Below are 23,667 nucleotides of genomic sequence, written 5' to 3' on the forward strand. Positions count from 1 at the left end.
TCACAGAGGATTAAACTGAGGCAGGATTCAAACCCAGGTCTCCCAATTCCATGTCTGGGATCCTTTCTCCCACACCATACATAGTCTCTTCCCAGGGTCTGACCGAGAAAGAGGGCTGGGTCAGACTCTCCAGGTCCTGTTCCAAAATCCGTCTTTCTGTTCTTTGCCTCCCTATACCAGAACTCAGTCCCAGGAGGACTTCCGCAAGGTGTCCAGGAAGGCTGATTGAAGGCGTTCACACTGAGGTGTGAATGACTTAATTCCTCCAAGGGTGTTTGCATTTGCGAAGCCATTTAACCTTCTTGTCTAATTGGTGAAATTTTAAGGACTTCAAGGAAGGTGAGGCTTTCTTCCCAAAGCACAAATGAGGGTTTTCACTATCCTGCTCAAAAGCTATCACTTCAACAATTAGCATCTATTAAGCACCTACTGAGTGCAGAGCATCATTTACTCACTTCCAGAAGGGTTGGGAAGGACCAACATTAATTACAGAATTCACAGAATTTGAGTGTTGGAAGGGACCTTGGAGCTATCTGGTCAAACCAAGGCTTGATGGAATCCAAACGTTGCTGACCTCTGGGGTGATGGCACTCCTGGGTATACTCTCTGAGTGTGCCTATGATCATAGCCAACTCCTTTGTGTGGTGTTCAAGGCCCTCTGACCCTAATCCATGTTTCTAGTCTTAGCCCAAACTACTTGCTACCTTTAACCAAATTGAACTACTCAGTATTTTTGGAACACACCTGGCATTTTCCCACCTTGTGTCTTGACTCATACCCTCCTCTGCCTGAAATGCCCTTGCCCCATAACTGGCTGCCAAAATCCTACCCATCTTCCAAGGCTCAGCTCAAAAGTCTTCTTCTAAGAAGACCCCCATGACCCACCTCCATCCCCAACCATTCTTAGAAACATATACCCAGCCTTTCCTGAATATGGCTGAAATTCAGGTCCTGGGTCTGCCATTTGTAAGCCATGTGACCTTAGGAAGTCATGAATGTTCTCTAAGCCTCAGTTTCCCTCCCCTGCCCCAGGGTTGTTGTGATGAAAGAGCTTTGTAAACCTTAGGAGTGCTATAGAAATGTGTGCCTCAGTTTCCTTCTCTATCAAATAAAGGGGGTTGGACTAGATCTCTAAGGCCCTTTAAGGCTATGAATCCTAGATCAGCCTGGAGTGAATAAATAAATAAACAAATGAATGAATTTAAGGCAGTGCAGAAAAGTTGTGAGGGTAGAAGGGTTATTCTACTCTTCCTTAAATTCCTAAAACTAGATGCTGACTTGACTACCAAGAGGTAGATCCCTATTGGGTAGTTGTGATTTTCCCACAATTCACCTGTGACTGTCTCCATGCCAGACAACACAGTGGACAAAGAGCTGGGCTTGGAGACAGGGAGACTTGAAATTAAATCTGGACTCAAAAATTTACAGGTATGTGACCCTGAGCAAGTCGCTCAACCCAGTTTGCCTCAGTTTCCTCCTGTATAAAATGAGCTGGAGAAGGAAATGGCAAATCACTCCAGTATCTCTGCTAAGAAAACCCCAAATGGAGTCATGAAGAGTCAAACATGAATGAAATGACTGAAGAACAACAAAAAAAACCTACCTCATGGCATTTTTGTGAAGCTCAAATAAGACATGATTGTTAAGAATTTTGGAAAAATTGATATACAAACAGGATAAAAACATGTGTAGTGATACTACATTTGGGACCTGACTTTGTCTCCTTAATGGAATGTGAACAAGTACCTCTAGTCCAGGTGTTTACTGGCCCATTGGCACCACTTGGAGAGGCGAGGAACCTGAGATCCAGAGGTGATGAAAACACTCAAATCAATCAGCAAACATTTATTAAGTGCTTACTATGTGCCAGGCACTGTGCTGAATTCACAGAGGATTTGAACCCAGGTGCTCTGACTCCAAATACTGTATTCTTCCTGCCATAACTTGAAAACTCTTTGAACTCCAATTCCCTTATCTTTATAACTGGATAATAATGATACTTACCTCACAAGATTGTTGCAAGGATCAAATGAGATAAGATTTATAGAGAGCTTGGCAAACCTTAAAAGGCTCTCTGGATGCCAGCTAGGATGGTTTCTGTTATTTCCTAGCTGTACGACCTTGAGGGGTAGTTAGAATGTGGCAGATAATGAGCCAGCCTCTAACGAGGAAGATCTGGGTTCAAGTCTAGCCTCTGACACATATAGGCTGTATGGCCCTGGGCAAATTCTCAACCTCTCTGTGCTCTGGCTCCCTAAGATTATAAGGTACATTGAAGGTGCCAGCCTGCTTCTGTAGAGGGAATTTCCACCCCTGGGAGTTCCCTATATCATTGAAATCACAGATCTGGCCCTTCTCCCTGTGACCTTGGGTAAGTTACTACCCCTCTCTGGGCCTCAGTTCCATTCTCTATAAAACAAGGGAATGGACCAGATGCCATTCTTCCAGGTATAATTTTTACCTTTCCTTGGAAAAGTCCTTTGACTGTGAATTAGCTCAGAGGGAGGATTATAAATGTGATGTCTATGGACTGGGAGGCCTACAGATGGCGACAGAGCAGTGGTTATAAGCCAGCTGGACCCTCGTGGCAGAAAGGAGAGATTCCCTGGATTGAGGAGCAGTGACCACTGCACAGGGGCCTCCCATGACGGGGAAAGATACAAGCGTGAAACTGATGTCTCCATTTCGATGGCTTGGGAGTCAGGCTCCCAGAATGATGGGGCCAAAAGCAATCTTCATCTCATCTGAAGCTGGTCATTTTCTAGAGGAGGAGAGGTAGGAACTTCACTCAAGTTCCCCCACACAGTGAGGAAGCAGCACAGCCAGCTGGCGCTCAAACCCAGGCTTTTGTGATTAGATCAGCCAGTGCTTTCTTCGCTACAGAAAATTACCACTGAATACTGTAGGTTTACCCTAGCAGGGTCTGAAACTAGAAGCCAGAAGGCCATTGTGTCTTGGGACTCTTAATTTGGGGTCTGTGGGTGGATTTCATGAGGTCTACAGATTGGGACGAGGAAATGTAATTATTTTCTTTGTAATCCTATGTATTCTATTTTATGCATGTAAAGACATCTTAAGAAGGGGGTCATCAGTTTCATCAGAATGCTACCAAAAAAGGTTAAGAACTTCTGATCTAGACTATCCCCATCCTTTTAAAAGATAAGTGATGCCCAGGGAGGGAAATTGACCCAGGATCATGCCTCAAGTGACTGACATGGCTGTGCTCTCCTAACTCTCTGTTTGGTGCCTGTTCCACTGCACACACCATTTCTGGGCCAGGTATGGTGCTATAATCCTTGCTTTTGGGGAGGTTGAGGCTGATGGACCAATTGAGCCCAGGAGTTCTGAGCTTCAGTAGGACTAAGCTGACTGGCACCAATTTGGTGAGGCCGTAGAGGCCATTGGCAAGGGTTCGCCAAGTTACCAAGGAAGGGATGAACAGGCCCAGACTGGAAATGAAGCACCCATACCAATCAGTGGTGGGGTTCAGGCCTGCGAATGGCTGTTGTACTTTCGGCCCAGGCAAGACTGGGAGACCGGGGACAAAAAAAATTAAAAATAATTTCTGGGCTTCTGTCTTCATTGACCACTCTTATGTGAATACTTCTCTGCCATTCTGTGACATCTAATCTCTTTTCTTCCTCTAGTTATCAGACTTCCCATGCCTACACACAAGAAATCACATACTGTTTCATTAGCTTCAGAAGGAGTGTTTCTTTTGTGACCTTGTGCAAAGGAATTATTCAAGGCTTCTTTTGGCTGGTTGAAACTCACCCACCTTTCACCCACTGCCTAATAATACCTTTCTCCTCAGGTGGCTTCCCTTATGACCCCTTAGACCTTGCTCTAGTCTCCATCTCCAGCTAGGCACTCTAGCTAGCTCTTACCTTGGGGCCATGGCCTTCTGGTGGGTGAAAGTTCTCCATTTTTAGCCTTACCCAGACCCATTTCCTATTCTCCCGATATCTTCATGCCTTGCTGTTGGCTTTTCCTCTCCCATCCCCCTTAATACTTCATGGTCTGGGGATAATAATCAAATGAACCCTACCATTCTGCCATTCCTGGAAAAGATGTGTCACCCAATGTGTCAATATGGCAGGGTAGGGAACCTGCAGCCACATGTGGCCTTCTAGGTCCTTGGGTGTGGCCTTTTGACTGAGTCCAAGTTTTACAGAACAAATCCTTTTATTAAAGGGATTTGTTCTGTGAAGTTTGGAGTCAGTCAAAGGGCTGCACTTGAGGACCTAGAGGGCCACATACAGCCTCAAGGCCGCAGTATTCATTAGCAATCCCTGTGACTTCTTTGTCCCAAACATTCTACCCAGGCTATTGTTCCCCCATAGTTTTCCCCTGTCTTCCCCTAGGAGAATGTAAGTTTCTTGAGAGCAGAACTGTTCTGCTTTTTCTCTCTCTATTCCCTGTGCTTAGAAAAGTTCCTGACACATATGAAGCCTTAATAAATATTTTTCGTTCATTAATTTATTTAGTAATTTACTTATTCTTTCATTCCCTGTTGATGGATGCCTTCCTCCCTTTCTTTTAATCTCTGGATCCATGGTTTCAAGAAGTGAATCTGCCAAGTTAAGACCCCTCACCTTTCCTAGGGGCCTAACTGTATATAGAGTCATGTGTCCCTTAGAGTTCCTCTGGTTTAATCCAATCTCCTCATCCTACAAATGAAGAAGCTGGTGTGTAGAAAGGTCGTCACTTGTTCAAGGTCACACAGCCAGTTAATGACAGAGCTGGGTCTTTGCCAGTGCCTTTTCTACTTTCCCATGACTTAGTTCTAGGACTCTATGGTTTTAGGCCAAAATAATAGATCCTTGCTGATCAAACCACATCCAGACCATTATGTCCAATCTGGGCACTTCCCCTCAAGAGAAACAGTAGCAAGGTGGAGCATGTCCATAGGAATGAGAACAAGACACCAAGGACCTAGAAATGTGAGGAAAGGTTGAAGGAACCTGGCATATTGAGGCTGGAGAAGAAAAGGACTGGGGTGGGAGGATGGGAGGGTGGGACAAGGTGGGACATGATATCATCACCGTCTTCAGGCATTTGAAGAACCATCCTGTGGGAAAGGGGTAAACTCTACACCCATTTTCTCATCTACCAGTCTAGTAGGATGGGAATAGTAGCTCTGTTAAAAAGAGAAAGGAGGCATATCTTGATATTCTTGATGGGTCTACATGGTCACTGTTTTCTAGATGTTCCTTAATCATACCTTTAATAATCCATTCTGGAATTTGCCAAGAATCTAAGTCAAGTTCACTAGACTATAGTTTGCAGACTCCATTCTCTTTCCTTTTTAAAAATTCAGGACAAACTTTTGCCCTTTGCCAGTCCTATAGCCCCTCTCCCATTGCTCATGATCTTTCAAAAATGTCTGAAAGCTTCTTGGCAATCAAATCTGCCAATTCTTTCAGGATTCTGGGACATAACTCATCTGGGCCTGGTGACTTGAACTCATTAAGCAAAGCTTTCCACTGGGCTGTAAGGCTTCCTACATCAGGTGCACCTGGGTACTATGGTGGATAGAGTGTTGAATTTTGAGTCAGGATAGACCTAAGTTCAGATCCTGTCTCAGCCACTCAGTCTCTATGTGACCTTGGGAAGTACCTTAACTTCTTTCAGCCTCAATTTCCTTATCTGTAAAAGTGAGAATAATAGCAGCACCCACCTCCCAGGTGAGGGTCAAAGGAGATAACGTCATCTATATGAAGTGTATTGTAAGGCTTAAGGTATTATATAAATGTCAGTTATTTATTCATTATTGTTATTAATCCATCTCCCTCCCTGGCTAGTTCCCTATGATTTTATGCCTATCCAAAGGTGTATTCCTCCTTCTGGTTATCTCCTCAAACTAAGGGTTGGAAATGAAAATGACCTGTCCTAGGAACCCATTAAATCTTAGCATAAAATTATAGTTTTCTGGCTGTCAAATGATTTACATCTTGGAGTGGCCTCCTTACCCCAAGGTTCTATGTGTGTCTGTCTCTGTCTCTCTCCTCTCTCTGTCTCTTCTGTATTTTTCCTCTCCTCTACCCTCCCTTTCCTTCCCTCTGCTTCTCTGTCTCTCTGTCTCTCTCTCTCTCTCTCTCTCTATCTCTCTCTCTCTCTCTCTCTTTCTCACTGGACTCAATTGCCTCCAAGGTCCTTTCCGACTTGGAGATTTTACAGTTCTAGGCTATAAAGATAAGAAAAAAAAAAGGATAAAATGAATGTCATCTAAGGTAGGTCTTTTTCATTTTTCTAAATTGTTCTTCCTGTTCCAATATTCCCAAATTGATGGCAACCATAAAAGTGTCACTCGTGGACATAATCTGAATATGGCATTACAGATGGTAGCAATAGACCCCTAACCAGTCTCCCAAGGCTCCCTCCATCTTCCCTTCCAATTGAGCCTGCACTTGTTGCCAGATTAGTCTTTCTAAAGCATTTCCATGTTATCGTTCCTCTGAGGAAGTTAATATAGAGAGATCACAAGATGAATGACAGACTCTCTGAGCTGGAAGAGCCCATACCTGGAAAGGAAGAAGGAAGAAGGCTGCTCTACCATGACTGAATTGAGTTGTGAGCTAACTGTTTCCTGAAAGTCTCCTTTTGAAAGGAAACTCAGTATCTTCTGAGTCTGCTCAGCTTTAATTGTTAGTGTGCAGAAGTGTCAGAACACACCCCTGACGGTTTGGAGCTGCCAAACTCCTGAATACAGCCCAAATCAGACTACAACGTACTTGAGGAATGTTGAACAAAGTTACTAAAAATACTATACAACATAGATAATGTTAATATGTTGTTTTCAAAGTCAATATGTAGTGGCAAGGATCCATTTCTATTTGGGTTTGATGCAACCAGAGTGCCTCCCTAAATGAGCATAACCTGAGAAGTCCTAGACTGCTCGATTGAATCAATGCCCAAATGTAACCACCGAGTGGGGACTTTTCTACAACCTCTCCACTATAATGTAAAATCTTTAATCAATTTGGGAGAATTACAGGGCTCAGGCCATTGGATGGAGACAGATGAACCACAAAGGATGCATTGTGTGATTGGCTGAAAGAATCAGACACACCCCTGGGTCTGTGTATATGATAAAGGGTAGGGGGATTCCAAGCTCCAAACTGAGCATTCCAGTTCTTGGGAATGATTTTCCCAAAGGGTCCCAGAGAGTTGGGACCCTCATTTGGATCTGAGCTGCTCGCGGTTGTCATACATGGGCCCAGGAGTGTGTCTGATTCTTTAGGTCAGTTATAGCCTAGCCTGTATGGTGTCATTTGCCTCCATCCAGTGGCCATGGCCCCATACTGACAGAAGCTCCAATTGATGGAATACTTATTGGAACTTTGTGGTGGGGGTGTAGCAAAATTCCTCAACAGCTAGTTTATACTCTGTGACTACATTTTGGGATTGATTCACTGATCCTGTTGAGGCATCTGGGCCTTTTGTGATTCTATTCATTGGGATCAGAGTGGAAACTTCCCTCCTTTCTCCTCCTCCTCTTATAGTAAGAAATACTTTCCCCTTACATTGGGCTGAAATCTGTGTCTTTGCCACAAAATTGTACCAAGTGCTCCAGGTTCTGCCCTCTGGGGTCAAGGAGAACAGGCCTAATGTGTCTTCCATGTAACAGCCTTTCAAATACTTGAAGATAGAATCATGTCCCCATGTATATCTTCTCTTCTCCAGGCAAAACATCACTAATTCTCTCAAGTAGTCCTCATGTGGTACATATAGTCTCCAGCATCCTTGGCATCCTGGCCGCCCTCCTCTGCACAATCTCTAGGCTTATTACTATCGTTTCAGAAATGTGGGGCTCAGAACTAAATGCAGCAGGAGGTATCGTGCCATAGTAAGTAGATTTCAAGTCTCTCTGCAGGTTCTTCATTCACATCCCACCCACTCACTGTGGGTGCCTTCCAAGGCCCTGCACTGGGCCTTCCTTGCTCCTCCTGCTGGTCTATCCCTAACAAGACAAAACAAATCTGCCCGGGTTCCAATGAAATAATGTAATTCTGAAGCATTATATGAGGGTCTGTTATTATGTTTATTATCACTGCTCGTTATCATTATACTTAGCAGCAAAGGCCTGGGAGTGAGATTATCCATGGTACCTTTGGGGTCAGCCAGGAAATGCCACCCTGCCAGAGCAGAGGTTTAGGTAGGGGAATAAGGTAGGGGAGGGAGAATGGTCCCATGCATGGAGGAGCTGTGAAAGAAACAGGGGAGGGGTGTGCCTTAGACAAAATCACAGAAGATTAGATCTCAGGAGAACTTAGAACATGGGATCTCAGAGCCAGAAAGGACCTCAGATTACCTAGTCTGTCTCTCTAAGACCTTCCTATTATAATCATAGTCATAGGATTTAGAGCTGGAAGGGACCACAGAGATCGCCTCCTTCAATCCCTCCATTTGATAGATGAGGTCACTTAGGCCCAGAGGGAGAATATGATTTACCCAAGGCCATACAGTCAGGAAGTAAAAGAGCTGGCACAGGAACCTGGGTCTTTGGGCTCCTAGCAGGGTCCAATGCACTTTGCTTGAGACTCTTCAGCCCTTCTGAGAGGCCAGGAGATGGCCTAAGTGACCTTCAGGGATCTCTCTCAGCCCAAGAATTCAAACCAGAGTATTGCAATGCAAAGTTACTGGCACAAGTTATAGAATCGAAAGCCTGGAATTAAAATAAATTCATGTAAATGCATTCCTCCAAGCTAATGGATCAGATAAAGCTGGCTACGTCCGTTCTAGATTGTGAGGGATAAGCAAGGGTTATTCATTTCTCCTGGCTGGCTCCCCTTCGAATGCTTCACTTTACTCCTCTCCAACTCACCTATTGATTTGAGAGTGATGCCTCACTTCCTTCCAAAGCAGCTTGGGAGCCATGGGTCCCATAGTCCTAGCAATCAATATTCAGAGTCCAATCTATATCTGACAATTCAGTAGACATTTATTAAATGCCTATCCTGTACAAAAAGCACGATACTAGGCACTGGGGGAGTTCACAAAGATCAATGATTTAGTTCAATCCAACAAGCATTTATTGAGTACCTACTATGTGCTAGAACCCAGAGCTAAAAAACAAAAATGATACAATCCTTGCTCTTGAGGAGCATATATTCTACTGAACAAAACAGCATGTAGTTAAGTAAGTAAATTTGTTTGTTGTTCTGTTGTTTATCAGTTGTGTCTGACTCTCCCTGATCCCATCTGGGGTTTTCTTGGCAAAGATACTGGAGTGGGTTGCCATTGGGGGATTTCCCCAGGCTGCTTTGAGGGTGTAGTATCAGTCTACTGAAATTTGGATATCTACCCTATCCAAGGGCTCGGGTTACTAGAAGATGCTCAGTTGAGCTCCATATGGCATCCTTTTGGGCATTATTCTTCTCAATGCTGCCTTTTGGGGTTCTCTTTCCCACCACATGTACGTATCAAGGAAATGATATCCCTCCCAATTGTCTCGCAGCTATGCTGGACCTGGATCTCACTGAGTCTTGTGTGAAGAAAAGACTGGATTGATTGGAGAAGAGATTTCTATTCCTATCTCTCCTGGTACCTACTGGGTCACCCTCAGTAAGTTCATCAGCCTCTCTGGTCTTCAGTTTTTTCTTCTATTAAACAAGGGCATTGGACTAGGTGATCTTTGAGGTTCCTTCCTGAATCTAAATCCAAGCCCCTAAGAGCTCTCCAGCTGCTGATCTTCACCAGCAGCTTGGGGAACCCAACCTAGAAAAAAGGAGTAGAATGAAAAGAGATATGAATGTGGCCACAGAGGGCTGAGCCAACCAGGAGAGTGGACATGGATAGAACCTACTGGGTAGAAATTCACCAAGAAAGTGATCACAGTAGGCTTGGCAAATGGATTTTATTAACAAAAATAATTATAGCAGCAATCATTATTAATCCTTTCTGCCACCTGGGACTGAGAAGAATTCATTTACCTTCCGTTTCCTACAGCCCTTCTCCTAATGATCAGTCTCGATTGACAACAAGGTCCCTAACCTGAGAGCTGCTATTTTTTCCACCATCATTCACTTTTCCCCAGGGTCTCAGCCTCTGAGAAGGTTAGCTGACTTCTACCATAAATCATTAGCAGGTTGTAACTCAGTGGAGACGCACAGAGTTCAGCTGTGCTCAGCAGAACTCGGCTCCTCGAGCCCCTCCTGCTAACTCAGCTCCCTCCCCAGTGAAAATCCTGGCCTCCTCCCTGCTGCTGCTTCTACCTGCTCTGGGGCTGGACGAGAGCTTCCCACCCTCCTGCTAGGAAACTAAATGGGGCAGAAAGCCAAGAAATGCTCTTTGGAGGCTAGGAGCACACTCTGCAGCTGAACTCAAACACCCTTCCCCAGGCTTCTCTCCACCCAAACTTCTCTTATTTCTTCTATTGTCTCATAGATTGCCATACTCCTCTTCCCCCATTCCCCACAAGATGTCCCTGCCAATCCTCTAACCAACTCCCTCTACCAGTGCAGGTCAGCAACACTTGGGAAATTTATAGTTTTAGAAAGTTTCCCAGGGCACTGAGAGGTTAAGGAATTTGCCCAGGGTTACACAGCCAGGATGGATGAGAGATGAGACAGGGGTGGGGAGCCTGTAGCCTCGAGGCCACATGTGGCCTTCTAGGTCCTCGGGTGTGGCTTTTCGACTGAGTCCAAGTTTTACAGAACAAATCCTTTTATTAAGAGGGTTTGTTCTGTAAGGTTTGAATTTAGTCAAAGGGTTGCACTTGAGGACCTAGAGGGCCATGTGTGGCCTCGAGGCAGCGGGTTCTCCACTCCTGGACTAGGATCCCTGACCCCGAGGCTGTCTCCTTCTCAACATAAGGGTTACATAGCCATTTCACAGCTGGAGAAACTGAAGTCCAGACCAGAGAAATGACTTGTCCACAGTTACACAACTAACAGAACCAGGATTCAAACCCAGGTTGCTCAGTTCCAAGTTCATTTCTCTATGTTGCTCCTCACTTGCTAGTTCTCTGAACAAGAGTCGGTATCACAATGGGCAGGTTGCTTGGGGTCTTGTGTACTGCCCCATCACCCCATCTACCACTGCACAGCTCTCATCATTCTCCTACCGGGGTTCCTCTAAGACCAGCTCAAAAGATTCCCCCCCTTTCATGAGATCTTCCCTGATTCCTCCAACTGGAAGTGATTTTTCCTCATTTGATCTCACTTTGTCTCCATTAGGCAAAGCCACAAAGCGCCCTGTAGACACTGGCAATTCTTATTCTCATCACGCTCTAACTTATGTTCTATTTATCTATGTACAGGAATCCCCTCCCCCTACTTAAATGTAAGCTCCCCGAGGGCAGGACCATGTCTTCTTTGTATTTCTATCTCCCCCCAATACTTGAGCACGGTAGTGCATTGCGCAGGTTTGACCCTCCATAGGTGGTCTTTGTTGAGTCAAAAACACATATTTAGTAGCATGAACTACTGTGGGTGTGTTGGGGGGATGAGTGTGAAGATATATGAAACATGGTCCCTGACTTCCAGGAACTAACAGTGACATTTAACTGGAGAGATAGCGCAGTGGGCACGCACAAACACACACACACACACACACACACACACACACACACAGAGAGAGAGAGAAAACAGAACACATACTGTCTGCTATGCTTTAGGTGAGGGCAGAGAGAGGTAGGCGACCTCTTGACCAGACACACCCTAGAAGATGAAAGGGCTCAGGAGGTGCTGCTTGTTGTTGGTTTCAAGACACAGATTCACCGTTGCCTGCACTTCCAATGTTCCTTTGTTCAGCAGTCACTATATTCCTACTTCTAAGGGGGCCTTCTGCCCCAGGCGGCTCCTAGGACTGCACTCCTGGCTTCCCTTGGCTCTGTGCCTTGTGTCTGGGTCTTATGTCTTCCTGCAGACTCTTCATCACGTCCCCAGTGGGTACCCTCCCCCCCCACTTCCCTTCCAGAATCGCTTTATGGGCTATGTCCTCCATTAGAATATAAGCTCCCTGAGGGCAAAGACTGCCTTATTTATTTTTATACGAGTCTCCAGAGCTTAGTACAGTGCTGGAATATAGGAAGCAGTTAATAAATGCTCCTCCCCCTCTGTCTCTCTGTCTCTGTCTCTCTTGTTCTCTCTTGCTCTCTCCCTCTCCCTCCCCCTCTTCCTCTCCCTCCCTCTCCTCCTTTCCCTCTCCCTCTCCCTCTACCTCTCTTTCTCCCTCTTCCTCTCTCTCTCCCTCTCCCTCTCCTTCCCTCTCTGTCTCTGTTTCTGTCTCTCCCTTCTTCTCTCTCTCTCTCTCTCTCTCTCTCTCTCTCTCTCTCTCTCTCTCTCCCCCTCTCCCCCCCCTCTCCCTCCATCTCTCTTGCTCTCTCCCTCTCTCCCCCTTTGTCTCTGTCTCTATCTCTGTCTCTCTCTTCATGAGAGAGAGGGCTTTTGGGGGGGGGGGCTGGCTCACAAATATGGGGCTCTGCAGTATGAGTCATTTCCTTGGATACACAGACCCCAGAGGGATATCTCCATGGGAATCACACCCAGAAACAACAGATCTCCACAACCACAGGTCTGGCTCATGAGTTCCTCCTCCTCCTAACATAATCAGCTTTGCAACTACAGTGAGGCAGGCCATTTGAACAAGCATCGTCACCAGAGCCCAGTGCTCCCATCCTCTGCCTACGGACAGAATCCGGGGGAAGTGTCTGGGGCAATCTTTGGAATGATTATCTGTAACTACAGCCTTCCTGCCCCCAAAGCTCCACCACTCTGGCTTTCTTAAAGTGGTAACAACAGCACCTTCCCTTTGAATGTTCTTCCTTCCCTCGTCTGTTTGCTAGGAGGAGAGGCTGAACTGGCATTTCATGACTGAGCTGGTTCCTGACTGCCAAGGTCTGGCCATCCTTGTTTGATCTTGCAGAACACCACGTGATCTGGACCACTGCTTGAGTCTGGTCTCTCCTCATTGGCCCGGTGCCTTCTCCTGGGTGCCCTTTCCACTCTGGCACACTGCCTTAGGGACTGGCTGTAGAGGCAGGAAGCCAGCCACGGACACCAGCCATTGACTTGATTAGGAGAACCAGCTGGGTCATCCTAGCCTATCCCTGGAGAAGGGGGGCCAGCTGGAGCCCCAACTAAGCTCACTGCCTAAGAAGCTCAGCACAGCAGACACCAGCCTCCCCCTTCCCATCAGTCAGCTGGCATCCCTGCTCCCCAAGGCCTGCCCTCCAATTTCTGCTCCCAGTATGACCATCATCTCTTTGTTTCCTTTATAGACTCTGTTGCATGACCTCCTCCGGCCCACATGTTGACTTCAGATTCTTCTAGGGCAGCCAGTGAGTGCAATGGATAATGCTAGACCTGAAGTTAAGAAGAGCTGAATTTAAATTCAGCTTCAGACACTTGCTACCTGTGTGATTCTGGGCAAGTCGTTTAGCCGCTGTTTGCCTCAGTTTCCTTAACTGTAAAATGTGGATGATCATACTAGCACCTACTGCCTGGTGTTGTTTGCAGAGCACTTTGTGGACCTTAAGGCTCCATGTTAATGCTATTACTGTTATCACAATTATTATTATTTCTTCCTGGGTTCAGGCTGACCCTCAGTCCCATTGAACCCAACCCAGAAAATGAGGCTCAGTGATTTGGCCATTAGCCAGAAACCTAGAGCCAGCTGAGCTGGGTCTTCCATCTGCACATGTCACAAGAAAAGGAGAAGCTGAAAATTCGCCCGGAGACAAAACCAGCCCTTGCTATAATTCAATTTTGGAAGACCAATTTAAATAATAAAACTCATTTTGAAAGGGGAGGAAGTGGAGTGAGGTTTAAAAATGACTGAGAAATAAGGATGGGAAGCTGAGGACCATCAAAATCCACATCCAAATTAAATTTAAACAAAGAACCAAATATGCCTACCAGCTCCCAAATCCCCCTGGGTGGTTTCTGACTTGTTTGAACTGGGGACACCCACAAAAGACACAGAACAATGACTTCCATGTCTCTCTTACTTTAAGGTTTGGAAAACACATCCCTTGCAATGCCTTGTGAAGTAGGAGGTGCAAGAAAGATTCTATTCAGTTCAACTCAATCATCTATGTGGCAGATGGAGAAACTGAGGCTCAGAGATGTGAAATTAATTGACCAAGATCATCACACAACTAGGGAGTGTCAGAATCAGAATTCCACCTCAGGGTCTCCTGACTCCAAGTTACCCAACTAGCTGATTGGTTCACACTCTGTTTTTCCCATTTCACAGAGAGGAAGGGAATGTTGAGTGTCAAGTGTTCTGGAGGCCTCAGAGTTAGACATCATGGCACCATGAAGAGAATATTGGGTCTGGAGTCAGAGACTCCAAGTTCGAATCCCCTCTGATTTAGTGTGACCTTGGGCAAGTCATCTAACTTCCCTGGGTCTCAGTTTCTTCATCATAGAATGAGGGAGTTGGACTAGCAATCCTCTAAAGCCCCTTCAAGCTATAAATCTATAATCTGATGACACTAAAAATGCTAGTGTTGAGGACACCGGCTGGGTGACCTGAGTAACCTTTCAGTGTCCTAAGCTAGTGGCATCAAACTGAAATAAAAATGAATCTCCTTCCAAGGCATATTGACTTAGAGAACCACAAATGGACATTATCTATGTTGTATTTTTATTTAATGTGTTTAACATTTCTCAATTACATTTTAATCTGGTAGAGAGGAGGTTCAGTGGCTTGTCAGTTTGAGTTCTCCACCCTAAGCCCCCACTTTGGCTATGAGATGATTGCTTAGGTTGTTTTCTGGTTGAAAAGGGGTCCAAGGAGAAAAAATCAGGGCAGAGGAAATTCAGAGGTTTGGAAAAGGGATCCATTCAGCATGAAGAGCTATCTGCAATCTCCTGCAAACTGAATTTAATTTGTAATGTTAAGAGCCTGAGAAAGAAGAAAATTCTCATCTCTGTTGGGGGATCGTGTGACTCTGATCACAGGGATAGTATCATTTATTTCAGTAACTCAGAGCAAACCTTAATATTACATTCTCCACTCAGTGTATTCTGTTAAAATGTATTAATAGCATATTTGTATAGTACCTAAGGGTTTGCGAAGTGCTTTTCTCACAACATTTCTATGTGGTAAGCAGAATAAGCATATTTGTCCTTATTTTATGGAGGGAAACTGAAGCTTATTAAGATTACTATGTTCAAATCCAGTACAGCATAATGGAAAGAACACTGTATGAAGAAGAGACAAGATGGCAGAACAACAGGAAGAAGTAGAGATGAGCTATTCCCCACAAATCCTCTACAAAGATCTAGAAAATGAACCAGAGGGAGACCAGGAAACCCACAAAAAAAATCACAGTGTCCTTTTTCCAGCCTGTATTGGCTTAGAGAGACAGATAGTGTCTGTAAATACTGCAGACAGGGTCTAGCTGTACAGCAGCACAACACAAGGATTGTAAGATGCATATGCATTTGTACCAAGGCAAGAAGAGGCCCCAGATTCACACAGTAGGACTTGACTTTGTGTAGGATGCAGGAACAAATGCTAAGGTTCTGTCACGCACCACATAGTTATGGGTCACAGATATGTAGTGGGCAAGGAGGAGACCTCCATCTAGAGGTGGTAGTCCAGGGTGAGGAGTGGTCATGAGCCCTAGATAGTGTACTGATTGGGGAGCAAGTTCAGAAGCAAGTGGAAGCTGTGTGACTCTGGTCACAGGAGCAAAGTGGATTGGAGGGTCTCAGTTATAGCCTCCAGTCCCTTCTGCAGATTGAAGCTGAGTAACCAGGGCAGGAAAGCTGGACCAAAGGAAAACTTGCTGTTCTGTTCCCCTGAACCAGTAGAGCTTTCCAGCTGGATAATAATGTCAAAGTCCAGGGGCAGTCTACTAGAATTCCAACCAAGGGAAAGCCACAGGTGTGTTTCTCAAACAGCTCAGAACAAGAGTCAAATCAAGAACTTATGAAGCTCAGACCAGAAGGGCAGCAATCAGATTTTACCATTAATCAGATAACTTTGGGACCACTGGAAGATTGCACATCCCTAGCCTGAGCTGTCCTTGAGATCCTGAAATAACACTCAAGAAAGCAGTAGCAGGACCCAAGAGGACACAAGTCAGACCAAGCATTCCCTCCAGAGGTGCACAGAACCTGAAGTCAAGAAGTATGACTAGAAGAATGAACCAACGAAAAAAGAATCTCACCACAAAGAATTATTATGTGGGGATTCTGAAGACACAAACCCAGAAGAAAGCAAATGCAAAGCCTCAAAGGCAAACAGAGTTTGGACAAATTTCAACTACTCTTGGAAAAGATGAAGCAAGAGTTAAAAAGAGTTTTTGATAAGTGAAATTAGAATATTAGAGAAAGAATTGGAAAAGAAGTAAGAGTTATGGAGAAAAGAATTGGAAAGACAATTAGTAGCTTTGTGCAAGAGGTATGTAAACTCATCCAATCAAGAAACTTTCTGAAAATTAGAATGGACCAAAATAGAATTTAATGACTATGTAAGGCAATAAGAAATATTAAAACAAAATCATGACTAAACAAATAGAAGAAAATGTAAGGTATCTCATATAAAAACACTTGGAATGTGAATCAAGGAGAGATAATTTAAGAATCATTGGACTACTTGAAATCCATGAGCAAAAAAATAACCTGCACATAATATTCCAAGACATCATACAGGAAAACTGCCTAGATTTCTTAAAACCAGAAGGCAAAGTAAAAACAGAAAGAATCCATCAGTAACCTCCTCAAAGAAATTCCAAAATGAAAACTCCCAGGAATATTATAGCCAAGATCCAGAGTTTCCAGTTCAATGATAAAATATTGTAAGTAGTTAGGAAAAAAAAACAATTCAAAAACCAGAGTCAGGATCACACAAGATTTAGCAGCCACCACTATAGAGAAGCAGAGATCTTGGAATATAATGTTCCAGAAAGCAAAAGATCTAGGCATACAACTAAGCATAATTTGCCCAGCAAAACAGAGTAATCCTACAGGGGCAAATCACCTTTAACAAAATAAAGGACTTTCAAGCATTCCTAATGAAAAAATGGAAATTGCATAGAAATTTTGAAATACAAAGAGTCATGCAGAGAAATATAAAAAGGTACGAGTGAGTTATCACAAGGGACTAAACAAGGATGAACTATTTGCATTCCAATATGGAATACCATCACCAAGGATCATTGAGGGAGTCTAGTAAGACAGGGACCTGGGAGTGATTCTGTTATATCTGGTTGATTTTAAAAGAAGAAAGGAAAGGGATTGAAAAGGGAATATTATAGGGAGAAAAGGAGGAGGAAAGGTGGGGAAAATAATTTCCCATAATTGGGATGTACAAGTTGAAGAGTATTCAAACCAGGAGGAAGGGGTAAGGGAGTGGGAGACACTTGAACCTTACTCTCACCTGAACTGGTCACAGGATGAAAGAATCCACCTCCACACACACACACACACACATAGAGTTGGATGCTGAAATGCTTTTCATGCAACAGGAGGGATAGGTGACAGAGGAGGGGAGGAATAAGAGGGCATGTATATTAAGGGAAGGATTAATATTAAGCAAAACAAATTCTAGGGAGTGTGGATCTCAAAGTAGGGTTTATAAGAAAAGAAAGGGTGATAACCTATGATTGGGCTCATGGTGATGGAAAGAGAAAAGGGGCAAGGGAGCAGAAACTAGGGCACTGATGCTGAGTCCACTCCTCTCTTATCACCATCTTCTTTATAGAGAGGGGGTAGAAAACGAAGAGAAGGAAAAGTATGAGAGCATAAGATAACAACAATAAGTAGGATTTCTATAACACTTAAAATCTTGCAAAGCTCTTTACAAGCATTAGCTCACTTACCCTCACAACAACCCTGGGAGATAGGCATTACTATGATCCTCATAGTACATTCCCTTGGAAATCCTTAATATATTTGTAAGTAATTTTCCAAAAACAGCACAATGATTCCAATCTAGTAAATTTGAAAGTAATTTATGAACTGGGAATGGCTAGAAAGTGCTGTTAGAACATATGGTACCAGCAGCTGGGTAGCATCCTCAGGGAGATCTGAATGCTTTGATGATTTAGTCTAGACCTAAAAGGGCTTATTCTTCTACCTGAAAGACACCAGACACAAGAGGAATAAATAGAAAGGTAAAGTGTTACAGTGTCCTAGAACAGAGCTACTACACAGTAAGCATTTAATAAATGTTTGTTTATGGATTCAGTGGAAAGCACTCTGAAGTAGGAGTTAAAAGACCTGGGTTCTGGGGTTGATTTGGGACAAATCATTTTCTCTCTATGCCTCAGTTACCCATCTGTACAGCAAGAGAAACAGATTAGGTGATTTCTAAGGCAGTAAGAATAAGATCATAAGATCATAGCCAGAGTTGAAAAGGACTTTAGGAGTTGTCTAGTCCACAGTCTTATTTTACAGATAAGGAAACTGAGGTCCAGAGAGACGTAGGAACTTGCCCAAGGTCACACAAGGATTTGAACCTGTTTGTTGACTCCAAATCCAGTGACCTCAAATCCATGACCTCAAAGACTCTGGAAACATCAGAGCTTGAAGAAACTGCAGAGTTCATCTTATCTAACCTCTTATTTTACAAATTGTACAAACTTGCCCTATGAAGTTAACAAGAGGGAGAATGGGGACTTGAGCCAGAAGAGAGGATGTCAATGACTGGGGGAATCAGGAAAGGCTTCCTGTAGGCATGGCACCTGATCTGAGCCTGGAAGGAAGTGAGTACTGACTACAGGAGACAAAAGAGAGGAAGGACTGAATCCCACATCCTATAGTTTTAGTTTTTCCTCAGTGATTCCTAGTTCTCTGCTCTGAGACCGGGTTTACATCTCCCAACCCTGTATTGAAGATCACTACCACTTATTGAGGTTGGATAAAGTGATCGACAAGTAAAGTTGAGAAGGATTTATGAAGCACCTACTATGTGGTAGGCACTGTAGTAAGCACTGGAGAGACAAGAAAGGTAACAGATGGTCCTTGTCCTCAAGGAGCTTATATTCTAATGGGGGAGACAACATGAAAACAACCGTGTACCAACAAGATAGTGTGGTATAATAGGAGGAGCACAGGCTATACAGTCCAAGGAACCCAGTTAACTCCTCTGTGACTTCAGGAAAATAATTTTTCCTCTTTTTTCTCCCCTCAGTTTCCTCAGTGCTAAAATGAGAGGGTTAGACTGGATAATCTCTAAGTTTCCTTCCAATTATATTCTATATCGTTTATCTTTCTATGATTCAGTTGGCCATGGAATTTTCTACCATCTAGTGGTAACCAAGACTGGGAATCACCACTATAGGTCTTCTTGGGTAACCTGGGCCAAAAGGAGTCAAGGAGCTGGTAATGCAGCGGACAGAACTCCGGACCTGGAGTCAGGAAGATTGGATTCAAATTCTGCTTCAGACATTTACCAGCTGGATGACCCTTGGCAAATCTCTTAACCATTATTTGTCTCACTTTCTTCATCTGTAAAATGGAGATAAGAATAGAACCTTCCACTCAGGGTAGATGTGAGCATCAAATGAGATAATATTTGTAAAGCACTTTGAAAGCTTAAACCATTATATAAATGCTAGTAGTAGTAGTAGTGGTAGTAGTGGTATTGGTAGTGGTAGTAAGTAGTAATAGTAGTGGTGGTGGTGGTGGTGGTGGTAGTTGTGGTGATTCTGAGTTAGGTTTGTCATTCATCTTTTGTTGACACGAGGATGCAAACTTCTTTCCTGGGTATACAATTAAAACAGGTCGCTGAACTTAGGTGCCAGATCCTTAGCATCACCTTCCCATCCTTATTTTATCCACTGAGGGATCAGATTAAGCTCTATATAGAGACGTAGAGACCAGTGGGGTGCTGACCCAGCATCTCTGCTCTCCTGGGGAAACCACTGAGATAAGATCATGCTCCTGGGACTCAGGCCCACATGGAGGGGGATAAGAGGCAGATGCTTTAGGTGCAGAAGTCCCTGGTTTGCACGATCCTGCTAATAACTATTTCTCTACTCATTGTGTGAATGCTGAGGCAAGCAGTCAGGTGAGGAATCTCAAGCATCAGGGGCTCCCCGGTGACAAATCACCTATCTTAGTTACTTGATGACTGCTGCTTCCCATTTCCCTAACAGTACCTGTATGTTTAGTCCCCTGAGCATGGTATCTTGGCAACCAGCTCCATTGTTTCTGAGAGTCTTGGTGTCCCTGTGCCCCTGAGATCTTGTCTGGCCAGATTTCTTGTGCTAGGCACACATCATCATGTGAGAGCCTTTAGCATGGGGCGTCATGATCCCAGTCTCCTCTGCTGATGCATTGGGAAACGTGGCTGTGTTCTCTGCTGACAGTTAAACACTGATCACTCTATTAAGTTTACGATCTGCGACCAGTGTGGAATCACCAAGTCCTCTTTATGACAAAGCATCTAAAAGGAGATTCTCAGAATCCCTAGGTGCTAAGAGCATGACTAACACATAGCTTTTACCATAGCTCTCCAGTATTCAAAAAACATTGATGGCTCCCTATTGGCTAAACCTACATTCTGCCTGGCCATTCAAGGACCTTTACAAATTCATTCCTAATCCATGACACAAATAACTCTTCCAGTCAGAGCACTGAGGGAAAGGGTAGGGGAGTAGCAAAGTTTATATAAAACCTATTCCCTACTTTCATGGATCCTATAGCATAATAAGGATATAAGATACCGACCTCAGTAAAGATAATACGCACTATTACATGACCGGTGCATGAGAAATGTCAATCAAAATGTCGCTGCTTCGAGGTCCTGGGGGATGAATGCTGTATCATACACAGTGCACTGTGATTTTTCAAATGTGTGCAATAATAAGAATAACAACTAACATTTATACAGCATTTTAAGCTCTATGTATAGAACACGCATACGTCCTAGTCCGTCCTCACAACAACTCTGTGAGGGAGCTGCTGCGATTCCCATTTTACAGGTGAGTAAACTGAGGCTGGGAGAGGTTGACTACCTTGACCTAGACAAGCTAGTCATTGAGGCAGAATTCAACGCTAACTCTAGCACTCCATTGTGGCTAATAAAATACAAATTCATTTAAAATCATTTCTGAATTCATAGCAGCCTTTTGTCATCATACATTTTCTCAGTCCACAGATACCACTGTTTGACTGCTGTCACATAGACGTTCATGATTTTTTTCACCTCCTTTTCATACAGGTTGGGAACCACTCTCTGTAGGTGGGGGTAGAATGAAACAAGAAGGGAAAAGTGGAGTGATGCTGAATCATGAAGGGTGTGGAATGCCAGGCCAAGAGACTATGAACTTTCATCTTTAGGCAATAGGGTGTCTCACTGAAGGATTTTGAGCAGAGAAAAGACAAGACCAAATTTACATATAAGGAAAATAAGCCTACCGGATTCGTGCCACCCCCTTCCTATCTTTGCCTTATATTTGGATAATCTTCGAAATGAAAAATTGCCTTGGTCTTTGGGAAACAAAGACCCCTCAGTTTTCTCTTTCATGCCAGGTGGGCAGAGTGGCAATGGACTAGTCTAACCCTTCTTGGGAAAGAATGATGAAAGAAGTTACTTTGTCGCACCTGCAGCAAAATGAGGTCTGCCTGCCGCTATATGCTGAGAGAAGGGGCTCCAAAGTGGTCCAATGTGACCCCTCACTTGTTATTTGGGTTTCCACTCTCCACGTGACTACCACAGAAGCCTCTTACATTCCATGGTTCATGCCCCTCCCAGAGAAGGAGCTGCCAGTGCTGGGCTGGGCCACTGAGCTCTGCCATCTAGCCCTCCCTGGAGCGGACATTCCCCTGTGGTTTAAATAGCTTGTTTAGTTAAAATATTAGGTTGGAAATGAATTTGTATAAATGAAATGCTTTCTCATCAAGTGAAAATCAGGGCATTCAATTCAGAAAGTCTATAAGTAGTGATGAGCTGTGGAGTTGGAGTTTTTTATGGATCTATTTGGAGTATATACCCAGCTATTTCTCAAAAGGATTTGGGGCAGCTTTTAAAGTCAAGCACAATGTAATATGGGACAAAACTTTGCTTTTTGAGCTGACCTCCTAAGTTTATCATTTTTCTTTAACTTATGCGTTCCAAATTCTATCCCTCCCTCCCTCCTTCCTTCCCCTCCCCACTCCCTGAGAAGGTAAGCAATCAGATATAGGTTATACATGTGCAGTTCTGCAAAATGTTTCCATATGAGTCATTTTGTGGGATAAAACTTTTGAAAATGGGTCACGGAGTAGATATTTCTAGGCAGGAGCGAGTTTGGGATTTGGAGTTAGAGGAACTACGTTCATATCCCAAGTATTTTTGTTTCTTTCAAACTGCATGACCTTAGAAAAGTCACTTCTGCTCACTGGGACTCAGTTTTCCCATTGATAAGAGCAGGGGCATGGATTAGATGACCTCTAAGGTACCTGTGAACTCTAAATCTTATAAACCTGTTAGTTTACTATATTGGAGCATTGAGTTTCCTGGCATCAAATCATATACAGCTGTTTTACACCTCAGGGGAAAGCAGGGCATTTGACCTTTGGAAAGATGGCAACTCCTGCAAAAGCCATAACTAGGGCTACACTGAAGTCCCCATTATTATAGCTTCACTTATTTCTTCTTGTAGTTTATTCAGCTTTTTTTTCTGTAAGTATTTGGATTCTATGCCATTTAGTGTACTTATGTTTAGTACTAATTGTCTCCCTTTCAGCAAAATGTAGTTTCCATGCTAATCTCTCTTAATTAAATCTATTTTCTGAAGTGGTCTTTTCAAAGTTTTAGCTATAGCATAATAGATTTTACTCCAACCCTTTATCTTAATTATTTGTAAATATGTTTTTACTATATATATTTACATTATATATATATTATATATAAATATATATATATTTTACATATACTTATAAATATATATTTATATTTATATATATAAGTTATATATATATTTACATATACTTATAAATTGTAAATAATATATTACTGCAGTCTGCTTTCTAATGCATTCTAATATGTTCTTCCATTTTATTGGTGAATTTATTCCATTCATAGTTATTGTGAATTATGTATTAACATCCTTTCTATTCTCTTATACTTCTTATAAAAAAGAACAGAGTGGTGAGTGTGGAGTGTGTTCAGGACCACTTTTCTAAGTTAGATACAATTCACTTTTGATCCCCTGCTGTTCTCTGTCCCTCACCCTGAACTCAGTCGTAGGTGATTACCCTTTCCTTTCTTTTAAACTTTGCTTGGAGATACAACTTTCATGGTTAGAATGTGCTTTGTTTAAGACTAATTGCACCCTTCCTTCTTATTTTTTCCTCTCCCCTTTCCTTCTTATGTATCTGTTGAATGAAACATATTTCTGCATCAAATTTTGTGTATATTTCTTTCCCAGAATGAAATGTATTTCTGTACCCAATATGTATGTGTATATATACATACATATATACATATATGCTTATGTATACATCCTTCCCTCCTTTGACCAGTTCAGATGAAAGTGAGATTCAAGTATTGTTTGTGTGCATTCCTCCTTGCTTGTATAGTCTTCCACTTGGACATCCTAATTATGCGAGATAATTTCCCCCCCCCCCTTCCTCTCCCTTTTTACTCTTGGTGTATTCCTTTCTCTCTCCCTTTCTTTGTTCCTTCTTCTTTTCTTTTAAGAATCATCAAAGACATAGCAGAACAAGTCCCAAGTTCTCTGTTTTATTAGACTCCCTCTATGATCCCTGATAATAA

Source organism: Trichosurus vulpecula, chromosome 8 (assembly GCF_011100635.1).
Source record: "Trichosurus vulpecula isolate mTriVul1 chromosome 8, mTriVul1.pri, whole genome shotgun sequence".
Classification (NCBI taxonomy): domain Eukaryota; kingdom Metazoa; phylum Chordata; class Mammalia; order Diprotodontia; family Phalangeridae; genus Trichosurus; species Trichosurus vulpecula.